The sequence below is a fragment of the Arvicola amphibius genome, chromosome 6 (assembly GCF_903992535.2).
Source record: "Arvicola amphibius chromosome 6, mArvAmp1.2, whole genome shotgun sequence".
NCBI classification, from domain to species: Eukaryota; Metazoa; Chordata; class Mammalia; order Rodentia; family Cricetidae; genus Arvicola; species Arvicola amphibius.
Genome location: NC_052052.2, coordinates 114,291,066 through 114,311,731, shown reverse-complemented (window position 1 = coordinate 114,311,731; position 20,666 = coordinate 114,291,066).

Here is a 20,666-nt window from a genome sequence, read left to right as displayed (position 1 = left end):
TTGAGCACTGGCATTACATGTGGACTACCACACTACCCAGCATTCACTTGCATTCCGGAGGTCAGAACTCTGATCCTGATGATCACATAGCCAATGTTTTGGCATTGAGCCACCTCTCCACACCCTGTTTTGTATTATGTTTTGTTTTTTTTTTTTTTTTTTTTTTGTGTGTGTGTGTGTGTGTGTGTGTGTGTGTGTTTGAAACAGAGTTTCAAGGTCTTATATAGCTAGGCTAATCTAGAGTTCACTATGTAGCTAATAGTGACTTTGAACTCTTGATCCTCCCGTCTCCACCTTCCGAGTGCTGGGATTATAGGTATGCATGTGTTTTATGAATGACAGCAACTCAAACTCAGGGCTTTGTGCATCTTGGATAAGCACTCTAGCAACTGAACCACACTCTCAATCTATTGTACCATATTTTTAAGCTCCATACCCCATGACCACCTCAATAAACAGCTGACTTTCTGGATGTCATTATTTTCATTTTATTAAGCCTTAAGCTTATGTTTAATCTTACTCCATTTTAATAGCAGTTTCTTAACTTCAATATTACTTATTGTAGAATAGCCTATTAATCACAAAGTTATAATCCAGATATAACTCCTCCAGAGCACTTTAGTTCTTAATTTGTATTATGCTAATTAACATAAGGACTTTGAAAATGTCCAAAAGGTACCCACTGAGCAGTGTGCTGCTCAGTCAAGTACTGACTGAGTTTAGGATCTTACAGATTCTGCAGCAGATAGCGTCATCCAGGCTCATAATTCAGGAGCTGACCACTTTGGCAAATAATGACACCTACTTCCTCTGCCCCACCAGAGGTTTAACCATGCTGTGCACACATTATCTTATCTTCCTTGGGTGACCATTGTGTGCAAAATGCAAAAACAAAGACCCGGAGCCTCAAGTGGCCCGAGAATATATGACTTGTTTGGATTCTTACCAAGGAGTACGTGTGACAGAACTTGCTCTGAGCTTCACCAAGGGTATCTCTGACACGAGAAAGTAGAGGCTGCCCGTGGGAGTCTAACCAGGGAATAGGAAATGCAGACTCCCGCAATGCATTCATGGTTTCCAGCAGCCCAGGGTGGCCGCTGTGTGAGCCCGGGCTGGTTGGGGAAGTATTAGGCAGAGATAAGTGAGAATCAGAGAGGATTACTATGTTGCTGTTTCCTCCAGCTTGTTTTGGATTTGGAGCTTAAAATGCTTTGGGAAACGAGGGATAATTTATATTTTGCTGATGATGGCAGCATTTCCTTTTGGAAATCCATGTGGACAGGGTCACGAGTTTGCTGCCCTAACACTGGGCTGTTTCTGTGCTGCTGAGAGGCTCACGCCCTGGGCAGCCATTGTCTGGCTTCATCTTCCTTCCCTCATTGTTAATTTTGAGACATTAACAAATTTTATTTAAACACAACTAATCTTTTGTGTTGCTGTTGTTTTAAAGATGGACTGCTGTAACTATATTCTGCTAATACTGTAATGGATCAGCCATGCTGTCTTTGAAGCACTTACAGGCAGGAGGAACGTCAAAGCTGCTGGGGGAACTGGAAGACAGTGTTAGAGCTGATCTGAGACATGGAGGGGCTGCTCAGGTTTCACTTTGAAATCCCAGCTTACTATTCCTGAGAACAAGACAAACACAAATCTCTGATAACACTGATGCATTAGATCACAGTTTCCCTCTGCGACAGTGATTCTCACCCTAGAGGTCGTGACCCCATGGTGGGGTAGCATATCAGATATTCTGCAGGTCAGATATTTAGTCTGTGAGTCATAACAGTAGCAAGATTACATTTATGAAGTAGCAATAAAATAATTTTATGGTCAAAGATCACCACAACATGAGGAACTGTATTAAAGGGTCACAAGATTAGAAAGGTTGAGAACCAGTACTCTACTATGATATGGAATTGCCATAGTCATTTGAATTTGCTGGGTTTTTTTTTCACTATTTAACTCCATTATGAATTCCAGGAGATAAAGGACTGTATCTGTGATGATATTTTCTGTGATCACTGTACTGGAAACAGTTGTCATCAGCTTTTAGGCTCCTTGGATGAAAGCAACACAGAATTATATTTATAATAGACATTGACCTTGAGAATGTGGAACATAAAGTTTTCTAATATTTGTATTTATTATTTGACAATTTTATGCATGTATAAAATTTCTAAGATTTTATCCATTCCCTACTCTCTTTCCACATGTTCCCTTGGGTTCTGCCAACTTATATTAATTGCACTGTTATTATTTTATTAATAGCCCCCTGAATCTAATCGGCACTGGCCATGCATGAATGAGGGTAAAGACACCCAATGAAGCATGGACAATGTGCAGTCTCCTCAACGAAACATGAATCTGCTTCCCTCATCAGCAATTGTCAATAGCTCCTCAGAAGCACTCGCCCAATCATGTTAGAATTTTAACTTTCTCAAACAAAAGTTTAGTGACAAAGTGACCATTTATTAAAGCAATCCTTTACATCCTAGTGAAGACTGCCCTCTTATCAGTTGTTTATAGTTATTTTAGTTCAACTAAAGAGACTTCGGAACACATACAAAGCTTCTAAATATGTTTGTCTAGATGACATCATTGATGGATAAAAATTACTATCACAACCCACCAGAAAACTCATCATTGCTCAATAATATCTCATTGTGCTGCTGCAAGAGAGAAGTTGAACTGTGATTGCACAAGATGTGAGAGTAGGGAATTGAAGATTGTATTTTGAGGGCAAGACCATTGAGAATAAGCTTCTGGGTCAACAAAAGCCCAGCGCCACTCTGGCAAAATAAGATTCTGCTGAATTTCCTAAGAAACTATTTCATCACAGTACTGGACTAAAACAAACAACAAAAATGGTAATAATTCATCACTCCTGTCAGAAAAATAAAATCGAAACCCCAACTGGGTGTTTGTTGGTGACTACCAAAGGTCAACGCCATCTATCATTACAATTATATGATGAAAATGTCATTAGATGACAAAAACTCATTGAAATAAATTGGTCAAAAGTGACTGATCCATGGGGACAGCTTCCTCCTTGTAATCGCAAATGAAAGAAGGGTGCTAATAAAGTTGTTCAACCTACTTTAGGTGACATAATCTATAACATATCATAGAAACTTCTAGAAGAGAGGCATATTATTTTATGCACTAACACACATACACACACATTCACACACACACACACACACACACACACACACACACACACCAGACAGGTATCCACATTTTTTAAAATCAGAAAAACCATCAGAGTGTGATTTGGACCAAATAGATGTAACAGGCATTCAGAAAACAACTGATTCAATAATGTCTAGATATCATCTTCCTAATTGAATGTGGAAACTTCTCTAGAATAACCATGCTAGGTCATAAAACAAAGCTTCACAGTGTAAGAAGACAGAAGTCATACCAAGTATCTTTCTGATGGAAATGGCAGAAAACTCTACATTAATGACAGGAAAATAAATGAGCAACGTTATAAAAATATGGATATCAAATCATATAATTCTAATAATGAGGAAATAAGATGAAAGAAAAATTTAATACTTCCCTGAGACCAACAGCATGGAAACACACCAAACCCAAAACGACTTCCTGTATCACAAAGCAAAGATCTCAGATTAATAGTGTATCAACTATATGTCAATAAACTAGGAAGACAAGAACAAACTCAATCCTCAAAAGAGGGAAGGAAATAAGAAAGATTATCACAGAAATAGGTTAAATAGAGCTTAGGCAAATAAGGAAGAAGGTTAACAAAGCAAGCCATGGTGTTTGTGGTTTGTTTTGAGAGGATAAAGTTCACAAAACTTTAATTACATTAACTGAGAAAAACAGAGAAGATTCAAATAAATAAGAAATGAAAAATAAGATGTTTCAAGTGACCACAAAAAGAACAAAGAATGAAGGGCAACATGATGGGTAATTATATACCAACAAACCAGAAAACTTAGAGGAAATGAACTAATTAGGAGAAAGTGAGAAATTTCCAGACACATTCAGCCTTCATTAAATAATGAGGGAAAAAGTTCAGAAAGTCTGAATAGACCAATAATGAGATAGAAATTGAACACTAATAAAAAATAAATCTCCCAGCAAAAGGAAAGCATAGGGGTGGATGATTTCACTGCTGAGTTCTACAAAACAATTAAAGAAGAAATAATACTAATTCTTCACAAATCAGTTCACAAAATCAAAGGGTATGAATCCATCCAGACTTTTTCTATGAAATGGGCATTAGACTGACACCAACACCAGATGAAGTTATAACAAAAATAAATAAATAAAAATTTATAACAATATCTCCAATAACTATTAATATGAAAATACACAACAAAATTTCTGGTTAAAAGAAATCTAACATCACATAAATATTATCACTTCCATGATCCAGTGGGTAGTCACAGGGATCAATGACAGCTGCCAATAAAAACATGACACCTCACATTAAGTGGATTAAAAATAAAACATAGATGAACATGTATATACGTACAGAAATGATGTATCACAAAATCTAGTATTCTTCTCAGGATTAAAAATCTCACAATCTAGACACAAGTGTCCTGAAACATAAGGGCCACATAAACAGACCTTCAGCTAAGATCAAATCACAGTAAATGAGAAAGCATTTCCCTTGAGTGTCTGGATCATACAAGAAGAGTATCTCTATTCAACATAGCAATGTTGAATATTTAATATAGCAGAGCCTCTGGGGATGAGAAATAAAGTTAGTCAAATTGGAAAGAAAAAAAATTAAATTGTTCTTTTGAAGATAACATAATCTTGTACCCAGAAACTCTAGCAACCATATTTTTTAAAGGAAATGAGAAATATCAAAGCAATATGCAAAAGCTAATATTGGTCCTATGTACTAATAGTGGGATGCCAGAATAAGAACTTCAGAAAATAATTTTATTTATAATGGTATAGTATTATATAATACCTAGGAATAAATTTAACTATAGGCAGAAGCTGCATTTTATTTCCTGGTCACCCAGACCCAAATAATCACACAGAAACTCAATTAATTACAATCCTGTTCAGCCAATAGCTTACGCATATTTCTAACTAGCTTATACATCTTACATTAGCCCATTTCTATTATTATTTTATATTTTACCATGAGGTTCATTGTTTGTTATCTCTTGCTTCTTGGGAAGAAGCTACACAGTGTCTGCCTCTTTTGGCAGCTACATGGCATCTCTTTGATTCCACCTACTCTATATCTCTGTTCAAATGTCCCGCTTGACTTTGCTCTGCTAAGCCGTTGGCCAAAACAGCTTTATTCATCAACCAATAAAAGCAACACATATACAGAAGGACATCCCATATCATTTAACCAAGGAGGTAAATATTCTCCCACTAAAATCTATGTAACACAAATGAAATAGATACAAATAAATGAAAAATATCTCATATCTATACATTGGAAAAATAAACACTGAAATACCATTACTATACATAGTGACCTAAATATCTAATGTAATTACCACCAAATTTTTTTGGTGGGGAATAGAAAAACAGTCCAAAAATGTCCATCATACCACAAAGACCCCAAAGCAATTTCAAGTAAAAATAACAAAATGGGAAAAATCACAGGTTCTAATCTCAGATAATCACACTATAGTAATTCAACACAACAGATTGCTGATATTAAAACAGAAATGTTGACCAATGGTAGAAAATAGGCAGTCACATTTTCTATTCTAGACAAAAGAATTTCAATCAAGTTGCCAGGAACATGATGGGTTTAAGGAAAATCTCTTCAAGAAAGTGAGGGGAAACTGGATACACAGGTGCGAAAGAATGTAATCAGATCCTGCATCTTACTGTGAACACAGGTCATCTTAAATTGAATTAAAATATATTATATGAAAAATCAGAAGAAAATACACAGGGACACTTTGTGACGTTATTCTAGGCAAAAAAAAATTTCCTTCATTTTAGGAACATAAATTTATTTCTGCAAAACTTGTTTAGTTGGGAGAAGTCTATTTAGCAGAAAAGAATAATGAGGAAGTAGAAAATGCATGATATCACAGGGTTTACAAGTCATTTCTAGAAAAAATAATGAAGACGGAATGACTGAAGACTTGGCCAAGAAAATGAAAAAGGAAAGTAATTGACTCTTTGGCAAAATGGGAGTGGTATTTGACATATTCTTACCACAGTCTTGACCAACTTTTGGTGCAGATGCATAAAGGAAGAAAGTCCTTACTGTGATAATATCATGAAGAACAGAACTAACGAGATTTCAGTCATTACATGAATTGACCACACATAGACCACTTAGAAGGGAGGGAGGGAGGGAAAGAGAGAGAGAGGGAGGGAGGGAGGGAGGGAGGGAGGGAAGGAGAGGGAGAGAGAGAGCAATTTAACAGAAATAACCAACTCTGATGGTTATACAGCAAAACTTTTTATTGATTTTTCCAATGTCCCACTGTGTAATCAAGAATAACCTTAGAGAGAGAAAAACGATGAAAAAGATAACTACTTTTGTTGTTGTAATGAATAGTTAAGCCAAGCTTCAACCTACTTGCATGTTTTCCTAAATACACACACAAACACACACTCATACTCTCTCTCTCTCTCTCTCTCTCTCTCACACACACACACACACACAGAAAGAGAGAGAGAGAGAGAGAGAGAGAGAAAGAGAGAGAGAGAGAGAGAAAGAGAGAGAGAGAGAGAGAGAGAGAGAGAGAGAGAGAGAGAGAGAGAGAGAGAGAGAGAGAGAGAGAGTTTTCTCTCCTTGGTAAAAGAAAATTTTAAAGTCAGTTTGATCAATTTCATATATATCACCATTAAAATAGTTTGTGTTTTCTTTGCAAATTTACCTAAAAGTTAGTCTTTTTCACTGCAATCTAGCACACAATCTGTAATAATGAAGTTTATCTTATACCTTTTAATAAAAACAAACCTTCCTCTGATTGTGATCCACTGTTGTGATCATCCATGAATGAGAATGGGAAAAATAGAACTGGATGAAAGGTAGCCCTGTTATGAGTATGACCCACAAGACTACTGGGAATCAAAGCTTTGAGATTTGGGTATAAGCTGTAGGCTTTTGACTAGAAATACAGAAAATAAAGTGCTTATCATGAATGGAAAAATCCTATGCATGAATTTCCATGAGTCTCACAGTGGAATTTTGCCTAGAAAACATGTAGGTACCTCAGAAAAATCATACATCCTAATGCCATCCAGAGAATGATGAACGAGTCAAATTTATGCCCAAGTCACTTCCTTCTAATGCAGTGTGCTCCACTGCCATTCCTGGGGTTAAAGAGGGTTGAGTGTTCTACAGCACAAATCTTCAATAGAATATATAGTCCTTGCTAAATCTACTCTTCTAAATGTGGAAAGCTACCTCCATGTGAAGGAATTACTCCTTCCACAGCCTCTTCGTAAAGAACAACTCTTTGGTGATGAGGCTGAATGGAAAGCAGCTGTCACAGCTCAATGAGGAGCTGTAGGAATACCTACCACCAATAGCCTTTAAGTTACCCACCCACTTGGGCATGGCCTCTTATACTATATATGCCGATGTAAAGCACAAAACCAGACTGCAGGATTTAGTTGCTGTTCCCCATTCCAGCAGAGGCTTGTGATCTGTGAGTCTACCCCTAAATAAATAACCCTTTGTTATATTCAGTTCTGAGCTAGTGTGGGATTTCTTTTAAGCGCCTTCTTCACTAAGGAGTCTTGACAGTATTGCTAGAGCAGTCATGAGTCACCCATGAATATGGCATTAGCAACATGATCATTTGTTGGATTGTCAAATCTTCTCTCTATTAAATGAAAGTCAGTTGTATTAAAGAAAAGATCTTCGACAAGTTAAATACACCCTAGTTTAATTGAGCAAGAAATATTCCTGAAACAGGACTTGCTCGGAGAAGTTTAGCAAGTGGTGTGGTCAAAACAAGAGTATGGACTGAAGATGAAAGGCGGGCGCTGAGGCAAATGATTGACAACAGCCCCCATTAATGATTGACAACAGCCCTCATTTGAATCAGTGGCTGCCTGGGAATCCCTGGCACCTGGCTTTTCTGCCTTTGCCCTACTACATGCTACAATAATCTAAGACCTTAATCTGCTTTCAGATAGCTTGTGTATCAAGTTAGGCTGCAGCTTGCTAGTGCAAGCCCTGAGCCAGGATCAGTTCACAAGCCAAATTCAGATGAAAGCTTCTTGCTCTTGACCAGTCCTCTAATTTGAAGAAATTTACCAGTATCTTAAAGCTTGGGCCATTTTCTGGCTCTATCATGGACAGATTCATTTGGTTTCAATAAGAACTCCAAAGGCATGATACTGTCTCCATTTAACTCTTCAGTGTTTTCCTGATGCTTGACAACTGTCGACAAACATGTCTAACATTTGAGACTGTATATCCCATATACAGTTGTTACAAGGAATGGGGTCCCTTGTTTATCCCTGCTGCCTGGCTTGCTTAGCCCCGAAATAACCATACAGAATTAATTTAAACACTGCTTGACCATTAGCTCTAACTTCTTATTGGCTAACTCTTACATATTAGTTTAACCCATCTCCATTAATCTGTGTATCGCCACGTGGCTGTAACTTACCAGCAAAATTCTAGCTGGCATCCGTCTGAGGCAGAGGATCCATAGCTTCTCCCTGACTCTGCTTTCTTCCTCCCAGCCTTCAGTTCTGTCTTCTCTGCCTACCCAAGTTCTGCCCTATCAGGCCCAAAGCAGTTTCTTTATTCATTAACCAATGAAAGCAACTCATGGACAGAAGAACCTCCTACCTCCTATACCATACAGTACCTTGAGAGATACTTTACACAGCTTTCAGAAGAATAGTGGTGCTGTGGTGTGTCCTAACAGGAACCCCACAACCTCACAGTCAAATAAATTCAAGCTCTGACAACTACAGAGTTCAATGGCATTTGAGGCCAAAAGCCACAGTCCTTAATCAGGTGTGAGAGTAATCAGACCCACAGTTTACCCAAGGGCCTTGTTTTGCAGATGTTTCCAACTTTTTCATTATCCTGCAGTCACAAGTTATAATAAACAGAAGACAAAGAGCAGAGAAATATTAGAAAACCTTGAAAAACCAGACCAGTTGTACACCTCTTAGTATCATGACACCAGCCATGTCTGTCAGATTTCATAAGCTCAAAGTCCCCTGTACACAATATAATATACTCCACAAAGAAACGTAAGACCCATGAAAAGAAACAATTAGCAACTATAGCTAAAAAAAAAAAAATCCTGAAGCACTCCCCAGAAATTCATTCAGTCAGCAGTTTCTGTTTCCTTTCTGTAAGTCCTCCAGGACCGATTGACAAGGAAGGTAGAGTTGGGCATTTTCTTCATTTTATTTTTTGTCATCTTAAATAACATATTTCTAAAAATTGTATTAAAATTTAAAGTTAAAATTACACAAAACGACAACAAAACAAAAATAAATAAACAAGCCCCCCCCCACACACACACACAATTAAAAACCAGCACCATAAAATTAGCTTCTGTGCACACTGGGCATTAGCTTGATCTACTAGTTACTTACTTTTTGTGGTTTTCATTTTCAAGTCTTGGCAATGTCAATAAAAATACATCCGATGTTTCTGAGATATTTGAGAGCTCTGCCCTGCTGTTTTCCTACAGTCACCATAGCTCTAAGTTACTTTGGTAAAGGTAAGGTCGTGCATTTGCCTCAAACAGCATAGGTTCTGGTTGCTGTAGCTCCAAGAAACCACATGGAATGAAGCCACAAAGTCATTTCAGTGTGAAAGGCCTTCTGGAACCTTCTCTGGTCTCAGAGATAAGGTTGAATGGGAACAGATAAGAGAATGAAATCTGAGTGGTAACTCCTCAGGTGGGCTTTGAATTAAATTTTAGTTACATTTCTCAGTTTGAATGGCCTGTCTCAGGCTTGATATGATTAGAATGAGCATATCCTTCCCTGCAGTCCCAAGTTTATATGCTGACATCTTACTTACCAAAGTTTATAGAAATTGCTTTACAGGATGGTGATTCTGCCACAAGGGCAGCACGCTTATGAATGGGACTAATTCCTTATAAAAAGAGATCCCTGACAGACACCCCGTGTGGTTCAAATGTAGGGACTGAGATGAGGTGTAGTGAGGAGCAGCGGGCTGCTTCCTGCCGCCCAGCTCCCGGCCACCAGCTAGCTTTACCCAAAATAATTACACGGAAACTGTATTCTTTTAAATATTGCCTGGCCCATTAATTTCAGCCTCTTATTAGCTAATTCTCACATCCTGCTTTAACCCATATTTAGTATCGTGTGTAGCACCACAAGGTGGTGGCTTACGGGGAAAGATTCAGCATGTATGACCTGGCAGCTGGCTCCATGGCGTCTATCTCAGAGAGGGGAGGCATGGCGTCTGCCTAACTTCCCTTCTTCCCAGCATTCTGTTCTGTCTACTCTACCTATCTAAATCCTGCCCTATCAAAAAGTCAAGGCAGTTTCCTTATTAACCAATGAGAGTCCTCCGTCAATGAGGGGCCATGTATGAAGCAGGAAACAGGAATTTAGGAGACAGTCTTCCTGTCAGCACCATAAACTTGTACTTCTCAGCCTCTGAAACAATGAGAAATCATGTTCTGTAAACTACTGACTGCATAATATCTCTAGTGTCCCAAGCTAATTGTGACCAAGGTAACTGGGACAGCTTGGCATGAACTCAGGCTAATCCACCTCCAGAAGTGTCAGATACTGGGAAAACAGTGTGACCTCTGGTGAAAGAATCAGGCTCCTCAGAGGTTTAAATGTTTAGAAGAAGAGCTGTGCTCGATTCTTCAGAGCTTCTATTTCTCACCACTCAGAGAGGTTAATATTCATCAATGTAAGCTTGAAAGCTTTTGCAAAGTGTATGTTATATTGTGTGTGTGCGAAGAACATTAAAAACCAACTAGCAAGCCAACTTTCTGACACTTTTCAAGTATTATTTCTAACAAACATTTTCCTCTAAAAAAGATGTCTGTGAAAATTAAAAAAATAAATTATTCCCAAATTATACACACTTTGTTCAAAGTTTGGAAGGTAAATAGACATTAATTTTATACACTGATGTAAGAGTGATATTATATTTTATTTCTTTCTCTCTCTTTCTCTCTTTGTGTGTGTGTATATATGTGTGTGTGTTTTGTGTGTGTGAGAGAGAGAGAGAGAGGGATAGAGAGAGACAGAGAGAGAGAGAGAGAGAGAGAGAGAGAGAGAGAGAGAGAGAGCTGGAGACCAGAAGAGGGTATTGCATGTATGCTTAAATCAGCACTTAAATGTTCACTTGTGCTATCTGTAGATAAATACAGATAACACAGTGAGGATTCTACACCCTATAGAGTTACATTGTGAACAGCAGTGTGTTCTGGTCTAAGCTTCGTTTAGTAATGGTGTGTTTCGTTTTTGTAATGGTCCCGGTCAAATGAGGACAGTTTGATTTCACTGATAACTGGTGGAAGTACAAAGCATTACTTGCTCAGATGGAAGGAAACCATCTACTTTAAAAGGAAAGGAAAACAAACACCCAAGAAGTCATTTGAGGAAAGGCAGACAGGGATTAGAAAACATATTTTTTTGCTCTGTTACCAGACTCTTCCCAAAATTGAGATTTTTAGCTTTGGCTGACAGCATATGTTTAGCATTCCAGAATGTCATTATATAATCGACTTAATTGACATTTTCAGTGTGATTTCTGACTATGGAGCCAGTTCACATAAGCTGCGTCTTTCAGGACTGGGAGGTCCCTTTTGAAACAGCTCCTCCTTGTAGTAACCACTTTCTTTCATGGAGGCATTTGGACTGCCTGAAGGTAAACGATGTCCCCAAGTAAGACGGGTGGGGGGGAGAGTCAAAGCAGAGCAGCCAATTCAAAGGACTCTGTCATTTCCTCAGTGCTGTGCTCTGCCCTTGGCAGGGGAATTTCAAAGTCAGCAAATGAGGAAGACTGTGCATCTTAAGTTTTTTAGAATTTCTGGGCTTTGTTTTCCAATTGCTGTTTCCTCCGGCAAACCCTCCTACACACTGCACTTGGTGAAGCAGAAGGCAATGAAGCCACCACCTGCTCAGGAGGCTCTGAGAATCTAAGACCAGGAACGAACACTTTTAGAATGCAGCCAAAAACATTTCCGACAGCATAGCATTGATTGCTCACATCTTTGTCTCTTGTGAATGGCAGTGCAGAGACCTCATCAAGAGTTTTAAATTTACATTTGTACATTCCACTTTTATTTATTTGCTTTAGTTATCTATCTGTCTATCTATCTATCTATCTATCTATCTATCTATCTATCTATCTATCTATCATCTATCTATCTATCTTTTTATCTATCGAAATAGCATCTCTCTATATAGCCCTGGCTAGCCCTGGCTGCCCTGGAACTTATAATGTAGATTGGGTGATTTCAAACTCACAAAGATCTACCTGCTTCAGCCTCCCAGTTGCCGGGATTAAAGTTGTGTGCCACCATGCCTAGGTGGTGCATTCCATTTCAAGGAAGAAACCTTTTGCCTTGGAAAGTGCTCTGTCAGCTTTGTAGTAGAGGACATATAGGCCAATGAAGGAGGAAGCCAACACTTGCTTAAGAAGCCCTGCCTCATCTCCCTTGCTGTATGATATTCTGCCTTTCTTTCTATTCAGTTTCCTTCCCAACTACAGACAACTAACCATCTGGCCAGTTCTATGGCAAACTCTGAACTCTTCTGTTGCCCTCTTTTCTGAGTGATGGGACATACCTGTGCGTGTCCACAGAAGTTTTACCTTCATGATTCTTCTGAAGCCATCCTGCAACCAGAGGATGTGGAAAACTCTGGACACACTTCTTCTCCAAAGACAAAACTAGACTCCCGAGTTCTACAGATGATTTTGAGATTGGATCTAGACTTTCTCCCCCATGTAACAGAAGCTAGGGTTTGTGCTTGAGTGAGTGTCTGTCTAAAGCACGGTGTGTACACTGATGAATTTGGGGAGTATGTGTTTGAGAGTTTATGAGTATGAAGATAGCTGTGTGAGGAGATGTGATTTTTCCATGTGTGAGTGGAAGTGTGTCTTCTGAACTCCATGAAAGTAAGTGTATGATGTGTTATTTTATGCACGGTATGACTTTATGTTGAGCTTGTGTAAATGCATGTGAGTGATGGTAGTACTTAATTTGTAAATGTATGTGCTTGAGTGTTTATAAATGTGTGTCCACGTGTGTCAGCGTGTGTGTGTATGAGAATATCTGAATATGAGAGTGTTTGTGTTGGAATGACAGTGTGTGGGTGGGTCTGTGGGGGGGTGGTTGTGTGCTTGTGTGTATAATTCTTGGGAATTCCATGTGAACAACTGTGTTTAAGTTTCTTAGCGTACACCTTCTAGACATTAATAAATATGTAATGTGGTGGTTGGAGAGATGGCTCAGAAATTAAAAGAAGTGGCTGCTCTTCCAGAGGACCTAGGTTTGTTATGACCTGTTGTTAGCTTGTCCTGTCCCTTTAAGAGACAAGCCCTGCCTAGTCATCCCTTTGGCCCTGACTTCCAGTCTGTGCTCTCTCTCTGTCCCTTCTCTCTTTGAAAGAGATGGCTGCTGCTTCTTCTCCTCAACACCCTCCTCTCCCTCTCTCTCTTTTTCTCTCTCTCCCCTCCCTTCCCTTCCCTTCCATAACCCACTAAATAAACTATACACAAACTTTCCCTTTATAGCATGCCTATCTGTCTCTGACCTGCTGTGGTTCCTCGTGGGACCTGCTGCCCCACTTACCTACCATGGCCTCCCACCTGCTGCTTACCTAAACCATAAAATTGTTGCCATACCCAAACTTTCCCTGCATGGTGGGCCTATCTGTCTCTCACCCACCAAGGGCTCCCCTCTAGGGACCCCTAGTGCCCTCGGGGAACTCCACCATTTACCTAAACCATAACACAATTCTTACTAACCCTCTAAAACTCCAGTTTCAGGGGATTCAATGACTTTTTCAGGCCCCTGTTGACACTAAGCACACAGGTGGTAAACAGAAATACAGTCTGGCAAAACACCATTCACATAATTTTTTTTAAAGTTTTATGTGGACCATTTGTAAGATTCACCTCTAAAATCACAGCCCAGATTTGTAATAAGGAATCTAGCTATTAAAACAAACAAGATAACACACAAGGAGGAACTCATTAATCTTCCTCTTCAGATTAATGATCAGTTCATGGTAAATGGTCAGTTCACTGTAATATGAACAACTTCACTGTGGCCCTGTAACAGCTGAGACTACGCATGCACCCTAATGCTCTGTCCTGGGACACTAATTTCTGCCTTGGAACAAACCCGGCAACCAGCAGATGCACTTTCCCATAATGGATCTTTTTCATAGACATCAGTGATACTCTGTAGAGAGTGGAAAATGTACCTGAGTTAAAGATCACACTCCATCGAAATACTTAAATACATGGTTTCCATCCTAGCTTGTTCAGCCCAAACAAAAGCTCTCATTTCTGGACTGGAGTGTCTGCAGGTAATGGCAGTTGCCTTCAAGCCAGGTGAACAGAGTTCCATCCCTGGCTCCCAGAGGATAGAGGGAGAAAAGTGGCACCTGCACATTCTCTGACCTCCACTTCCATGCTGCGGAAAATAGCCCACCTCTACATGCACATCAATTAATAGATTTTTTTTAAAATTTTTCATTTCTTCAGATAGTGGGAAAATTTTCTCCTTCATAACCAACACAGAGATATGGTAGTAGTTTGAGCTCAACTAGACAATGACTTTCTCTCATCCAAGAGATAAAAGATCTTGGTGAACCACTTGGAGTGCACACTCTATTTCTGATAATGAAAACCACAATGGATTGAGCAGAATGAGAAAATTTTATGTTGACAGGAGCAAGTACATGTGGTTTCAAATGGTCTCCTTTTAAACAAAAATGCTTTACAGATGTCATTCTTTAAGTTGAGGGGTTCTTTTTCCACAGAGAACTGAGTGGATGGTGACTGAAGGTCTTCCTCAGCCTTGGGAGTCTGGAATCCTGGTGCTCTGTGCAGTGTTGTGCGAAAATGTTCTAGTCTGACACCTTTGCCTATGGCTCATTGTCCCTATTAATAGAATTAGGCTGAATAAAATATAGTAGTTGACATAAATGAGTAGCTGTTCCTTGATTTAAAAGAAGGGAGACACTCACCTCCACGCTGTTCCACATTCAGAAAAGATAATTAGGCAGATTTTTAACATTTCTAATTTAATCACAATTTTAATGATATTAACTTGCTCATACTAGGAACTTTGATCTGGGGAGATATATTCTTTTGAAACCTGAGACTCATCCATCTGCATGCACAAATGAGAGTCATTTGTGAAGCTGCTTTTCATTCATGATTTTTCATACTCTCTACATACCATAGTTCTGCTGTGCCAGGTGAACACATTTATTCAGTGTAATGGCAACACTACCTCACCTGGCTGTCTTCAGTATAGCCAAGGCATGGCTGATTATGGTTTTAAGGATTTACTTCTGGATTTTACTAGAAATATTGTTAGGAGCTTCATATTACACACATCCACAGACAAAGGAATTATCTTATTAATGTTTTGTGGGTGAATAGCATTCAGTTGTTATAGGGAATTTTTAGCAATTGGGGTCATAGGATGAGTGATTTTTCAGGTGCTTTTTTTTATGTTTTATTTTTTCTTCACTTTTCTTGCCCCATCCCCCCTCCCCCCATCCCACCCCACCCCTAAGTTTCCATTTTTTGTCCGGCAATCTTGTCTACTTTTATCACACGACATCAGTTATCATTAATTCTCTATTGACAAAAATACAGTCTTTCATATTAAAAAGTAGATACATAGGTATATTTGTATATACATCTATGTGCATATATAATTGGTATGATATATAAAATACATTGATTTTCATTTCTTATATTATCATCAGTGTATAACAAAGTACAATTTGGGCCTCCATGTAAGTTCTTTTCAACTGCCTTTTATTTCTGTATCCTAATGGTTGATTATGAGTTCCTAAGGTCATCCTTCGCTTTAAATGAGAAATAGCTTTCAGGGTACCAGATAACATGTCATAAGAATGCCATAACACAGAGCTATGACACATGTATCCTTCCACTAGTATCCAGCAAAGACAGTGATAAAGTCAGGGGAAAAGGATAACAATGTGAAAGTACGCAATCTTCTGATAAAGAAAGTGTCAGAGAATCATACGATTCAGAAATCAGGAAAAAGCACCCTGGAAATGAGGCTCCAGTATAGATTGAAGAGTGGGTCTCTCCAGTGAAGAAGGCCAGGGTTTCCATGGGCAGAAAGTAGGAATAAAGAAAGCTCTGGGGGTGGGAGAAAAAGATTATGTTTAGATATATTACTTGTTTATCCATTAATATATGCAAAATTAATAATATAATTTATAATGATAGATACACAAATGATTTGCCTATAATATCTAATTAATATAATGATGTAGATAACAAAAATGTATATGTAATCTACACATATGTGATATATCACAGTTTAACTAAGCTCTTATTTTGTTTCAGCTGTTTTGCCTAATGGAAGTTTCTTTCAAATCTTATCATTAACTTTATAAATCTCTTATAATTTTAATTTTTAAAGTCATGCCTAGAGAGTGTTATAGTGTCAATTACTTTTATATCCTTCCTGTGCTTTTTTTCTCTTCCAAGTTTTAAACAAAATGGAAAGCATTTGGTTATAGAGTTTGAATGATTTTTTAATTGAATCTGCACTCCCCCCCCCCCCGTGGTGCTGGGGATTTATTCCCAACAACTCAAATTAGCAGAAGGAATGTAACCGCAGTGCTGGGCTCCACTACCCACTCTCATTTCTCTGTCAAACGTCTACATTAGGCAGCAGATCGCACAAGTTCCGCACAGAGCTTTTTTTTCTTCTCATTTTTTTTATTAAAGATTTCCATCTCCTCCCCTCCTCCTCCCCCTTCCCTCCCCTCCCTTCCACCCATACCCCCACTCCACCCCTCTCCAAAGACAAAGAGCCATCAGAGTTCCCTTCACTATGTTAAGTCCAAGGTCCTCCCAGCTCCCCCTAAGTCCAGGAAGGTGAGCAACCAAACTGACAAGGCTCACAGTGAGCCCGTCCATGCTGTAGAGTTCATGTTTATTGCGATTGTCCTTGGTTTCTCAGTCCTCCTCCACCGTCAGCCACATTCAGAGAGTCCGGTTTGGTCCCCTGTTCCATCAGTCCCATTTCCAACTGGACTTGGTGGTCTCCCGTTAGATCTGTCCCACCGTCTCAATGGGTAAACGCACTCCTCACGGTCCTGACTTCCTTGCTCATGATCTCCCTCCTTTTGCTCCTCATCAGGACCTTGGGAGCTCAGTCCGGTGCTCCTATGTGGGGCTCTGTCTTTTTAAAGCAGATGTCCAGCTCCGGGCACACTGAATTTCACCTGCACAGTGGTGTACTCCACAGACCCCTCCCCCTCCCCTTCTCTAACTCTACCCTTGCTGCACCCGCCAGACCTCCGAGACCCCACACTCCTGACTCACATCTCATTATCTCTTATAAAATTCTTAGGTGCTACTTCATTCATGCTGTTTCTCCAAAATAAGATCAAATATTTTGAAGTTCTTTACTGAACTTCCAGCTAAGAAGCCAAATCTCTTCCTATTGACATAAGATAGAAATAAGAGTGTCTTCAACATCTTGTATTTTATCACTCAGCAAAAGCTGTCTATGCCTTCATATTATAATTCTTCAGAAATAACTAAGATAATGGAAGCATTTAAAAAATGTTGACATCCACTTGACATGAAATTGGGACAGTAAAATAAAACAATTTAGAAGGTGAACTTGAATAACAAGAGAATTTGGCTATCCTCTGGAGAGCTGAGGAGGATTAACACAACCCCGCAGCAATGGGATTAACCGAATGCAGAAAACACAAATACCTGTGCTTGTCATGGCGTGAAGTCTGGCAGACGGCGACCAGATATTACCTGGAATGGGAAACAATACCACTAAGTGTGCTTCACGTGTTCAGAGGCAATTCAGCTGAAGTCGCTACAGCAAATATGAGATGGTTTTTAAAATACTGATTACACAAGTAAGAGCATATAGCCTTTCTCACAAAATCTGTCTTCTGTTTTATTCCTCTCTTTAATGGAGACCAATGGAGAGTAAAACAGCAGGGTGCAAGTTATCTGGTTGGGTAAATGGGAAGTGGAGATTCTAACTATGGGTGAAGGGAAGAAGACAGATACAAAAGAAGGAGAGAGGAGGGTAAAATTACTGGAAGAATATCTGAAAAGTTCTATGGAATCATACTATTAACTAATTTTTAGAAATACCTATACTACATGTAAGCCTGTGCATAAACATATGTATGTAGCTTAAATGAAAACTTCCTATCTGGAACAACAAGATCCCCACAAGTTCCACAGACCACCTAACAAAACCCCAACACCAAGCATGGAAAACCCTCCTTTGAGTTGCTGGGATGGGTTTCCAAGAAACTCCCAAGCAGTTTTGTCTATTGCTGTTATCCTTGGTTGGCCCACGGAGGTAGAAGATAAATTCCTGTTACTGAAGAAAATAAATGCTTCCAACATGAGGATCCTGAACTGTAACTGACCCGAAAGCCTCCTACCTGAAGGCACCATACAAGCTTCCAAAGGAAGGAGACAACCACAGCCAATCCACCCAGCTCTGACACCTATGAACCACAACAACCAGCATGATGCAATAAGCCTAAGGGTATAGTGGTGGCACACATACCTTGTTGGTAACCAGCTGTTTTATAATTGGACTTAAGGCCCACATGACCAGATAAAAGCCATGCCCAGTAGTGGAAACCTAGCCAACTACCCAGAGCTATTGAAGTCATGAATCATTGAAAACCTATGGCCACCATTTTACTAAAGTGGCATAATCTGTAGTTACACACTAAGTATTTGTCTCAATGCCCACAGATAAGTGTAGTCCTCACCCCTCATCAAGGAAATAAACAACCAGTAAAAATGCAGAGTTATGCAGGCCAGTTCCAACAGATAAATCTACAACATAACTACACCTAAGGCCTAGGAATTATTGCAGAAGAGAGGTTTTAAAGATTGTGAGAACCAGAGGACTAGGGAGTTTACTGTGAGATGGTGTTGTCTGGGAATGTCAGAAGCTACACCACAAAGTCTCACCAACACAACTGCCTACACATGAGCAGAACAGGACCATCAATAGATGGGCTGCTGTGGACTGGGGATCACTCACAAGGTCTCATTCGTGCACAAACAGCTACAAGGAACTAAGCGATACTGAGAATAGCAAAAATAGTCTTTCCCATGGAAGAGCACACCAACTAATTATCAATACCAAATGGCCTGCCCTGAAAAAAATGCATAATAGGAACATTATACAGATTGAACAGGTTGTATTTATGTATTTAGGGATACAGATATAGATAGAGATATATTACAACAATTTAGGGAAAAAGGGGTTGTATATTTGAAAAACAATAAGGAAATGGGTACATGAGAAAGTCTGAAGTGAATAAAGGGAAAGGAAAAATGCTGCAATTGTATAATAATAATAATAATAATAATAATAATAATAATAATAACATAGATTGTGTGTATCTGTGTGCACAGGTGCCCAGGGAAACTAGAAAAGGGTGCCAGATTGTTAGATTCCTCTGCAAGTGGGGTTATAAGCTGCTGTGGGCTGCCTAATGTAGACACTGGAAATAGGTCCTCTGGAACAACAGTATACACTGAACCATGTCTCTAACCCTTTCCTCTGAGATTTTTTTATTTGCTTGTTTTGTTTTGCTTCTTTGCTTATGTCTGTGTGTATAAAATCATAGAAATGTATATTCAGTCATAAAAATCATAATTCTTCTAAGAATGATGACCCACCCATAGACATGTTTATAATGCCTTCACACTTCAGTGCACTTCTCCTATGTTTTGATTCTGACTGTTTCAGGATGATGTCTCCACACTCTGGTGTGCTCCACCTAAGTTCTAATCATGGCTGTTTTAGGGGGGAACACAGATTCAGAGGTACATGGCCTTTCTTGGTCAGCACAAACAAGAACTACAGACAAGTATTTCTTGATCATTTATTCTCATTTAGTAAGCCTGCTATGACATTTGACATTTCTGAATTTAGTTAATAAAGAATAAATCAATCTGGTTTTGACAAAAGTCACCAAATAGAACTATTTTCTGGGCAATTATCTTGCAGTAATTCTCTGGATCATCTCTCCACATCCTGTCTCCAGGTATACTTTCAGCACAAGCTAGGGATGAAGAAAGCCAGATGAGCCCTGATAAGGTCTGCTACACCCAAGACCTAATTTTCTTCAAGTATTCGAAATAAAACCCAAAAATGAAAGTTATGTACTTGCTGTATTTGCCAGAATATTCAAAATATGTTTCAGATTGATTTTCATAGCTGTTAAGTATTTTTCATTAAATATGTACAACTTTTTGAATACAGTAATAAAAACCTTTTGGTAAAGAATGATTAACAGAGTTTTGAGTAAGTTATTGGGCATGAGGAATAGAAACATCTTAGAATTTATTTATATTCCATCCTCACAGCATACTACCTACCTTGGAAATTTCTAGGGAGCCTCGATTCCGTACGCAGAAAAGGCCTCAGTCCAGTTTTGAATTCAGCTTTTCCCCTCTCAACCATGTAACATGACAA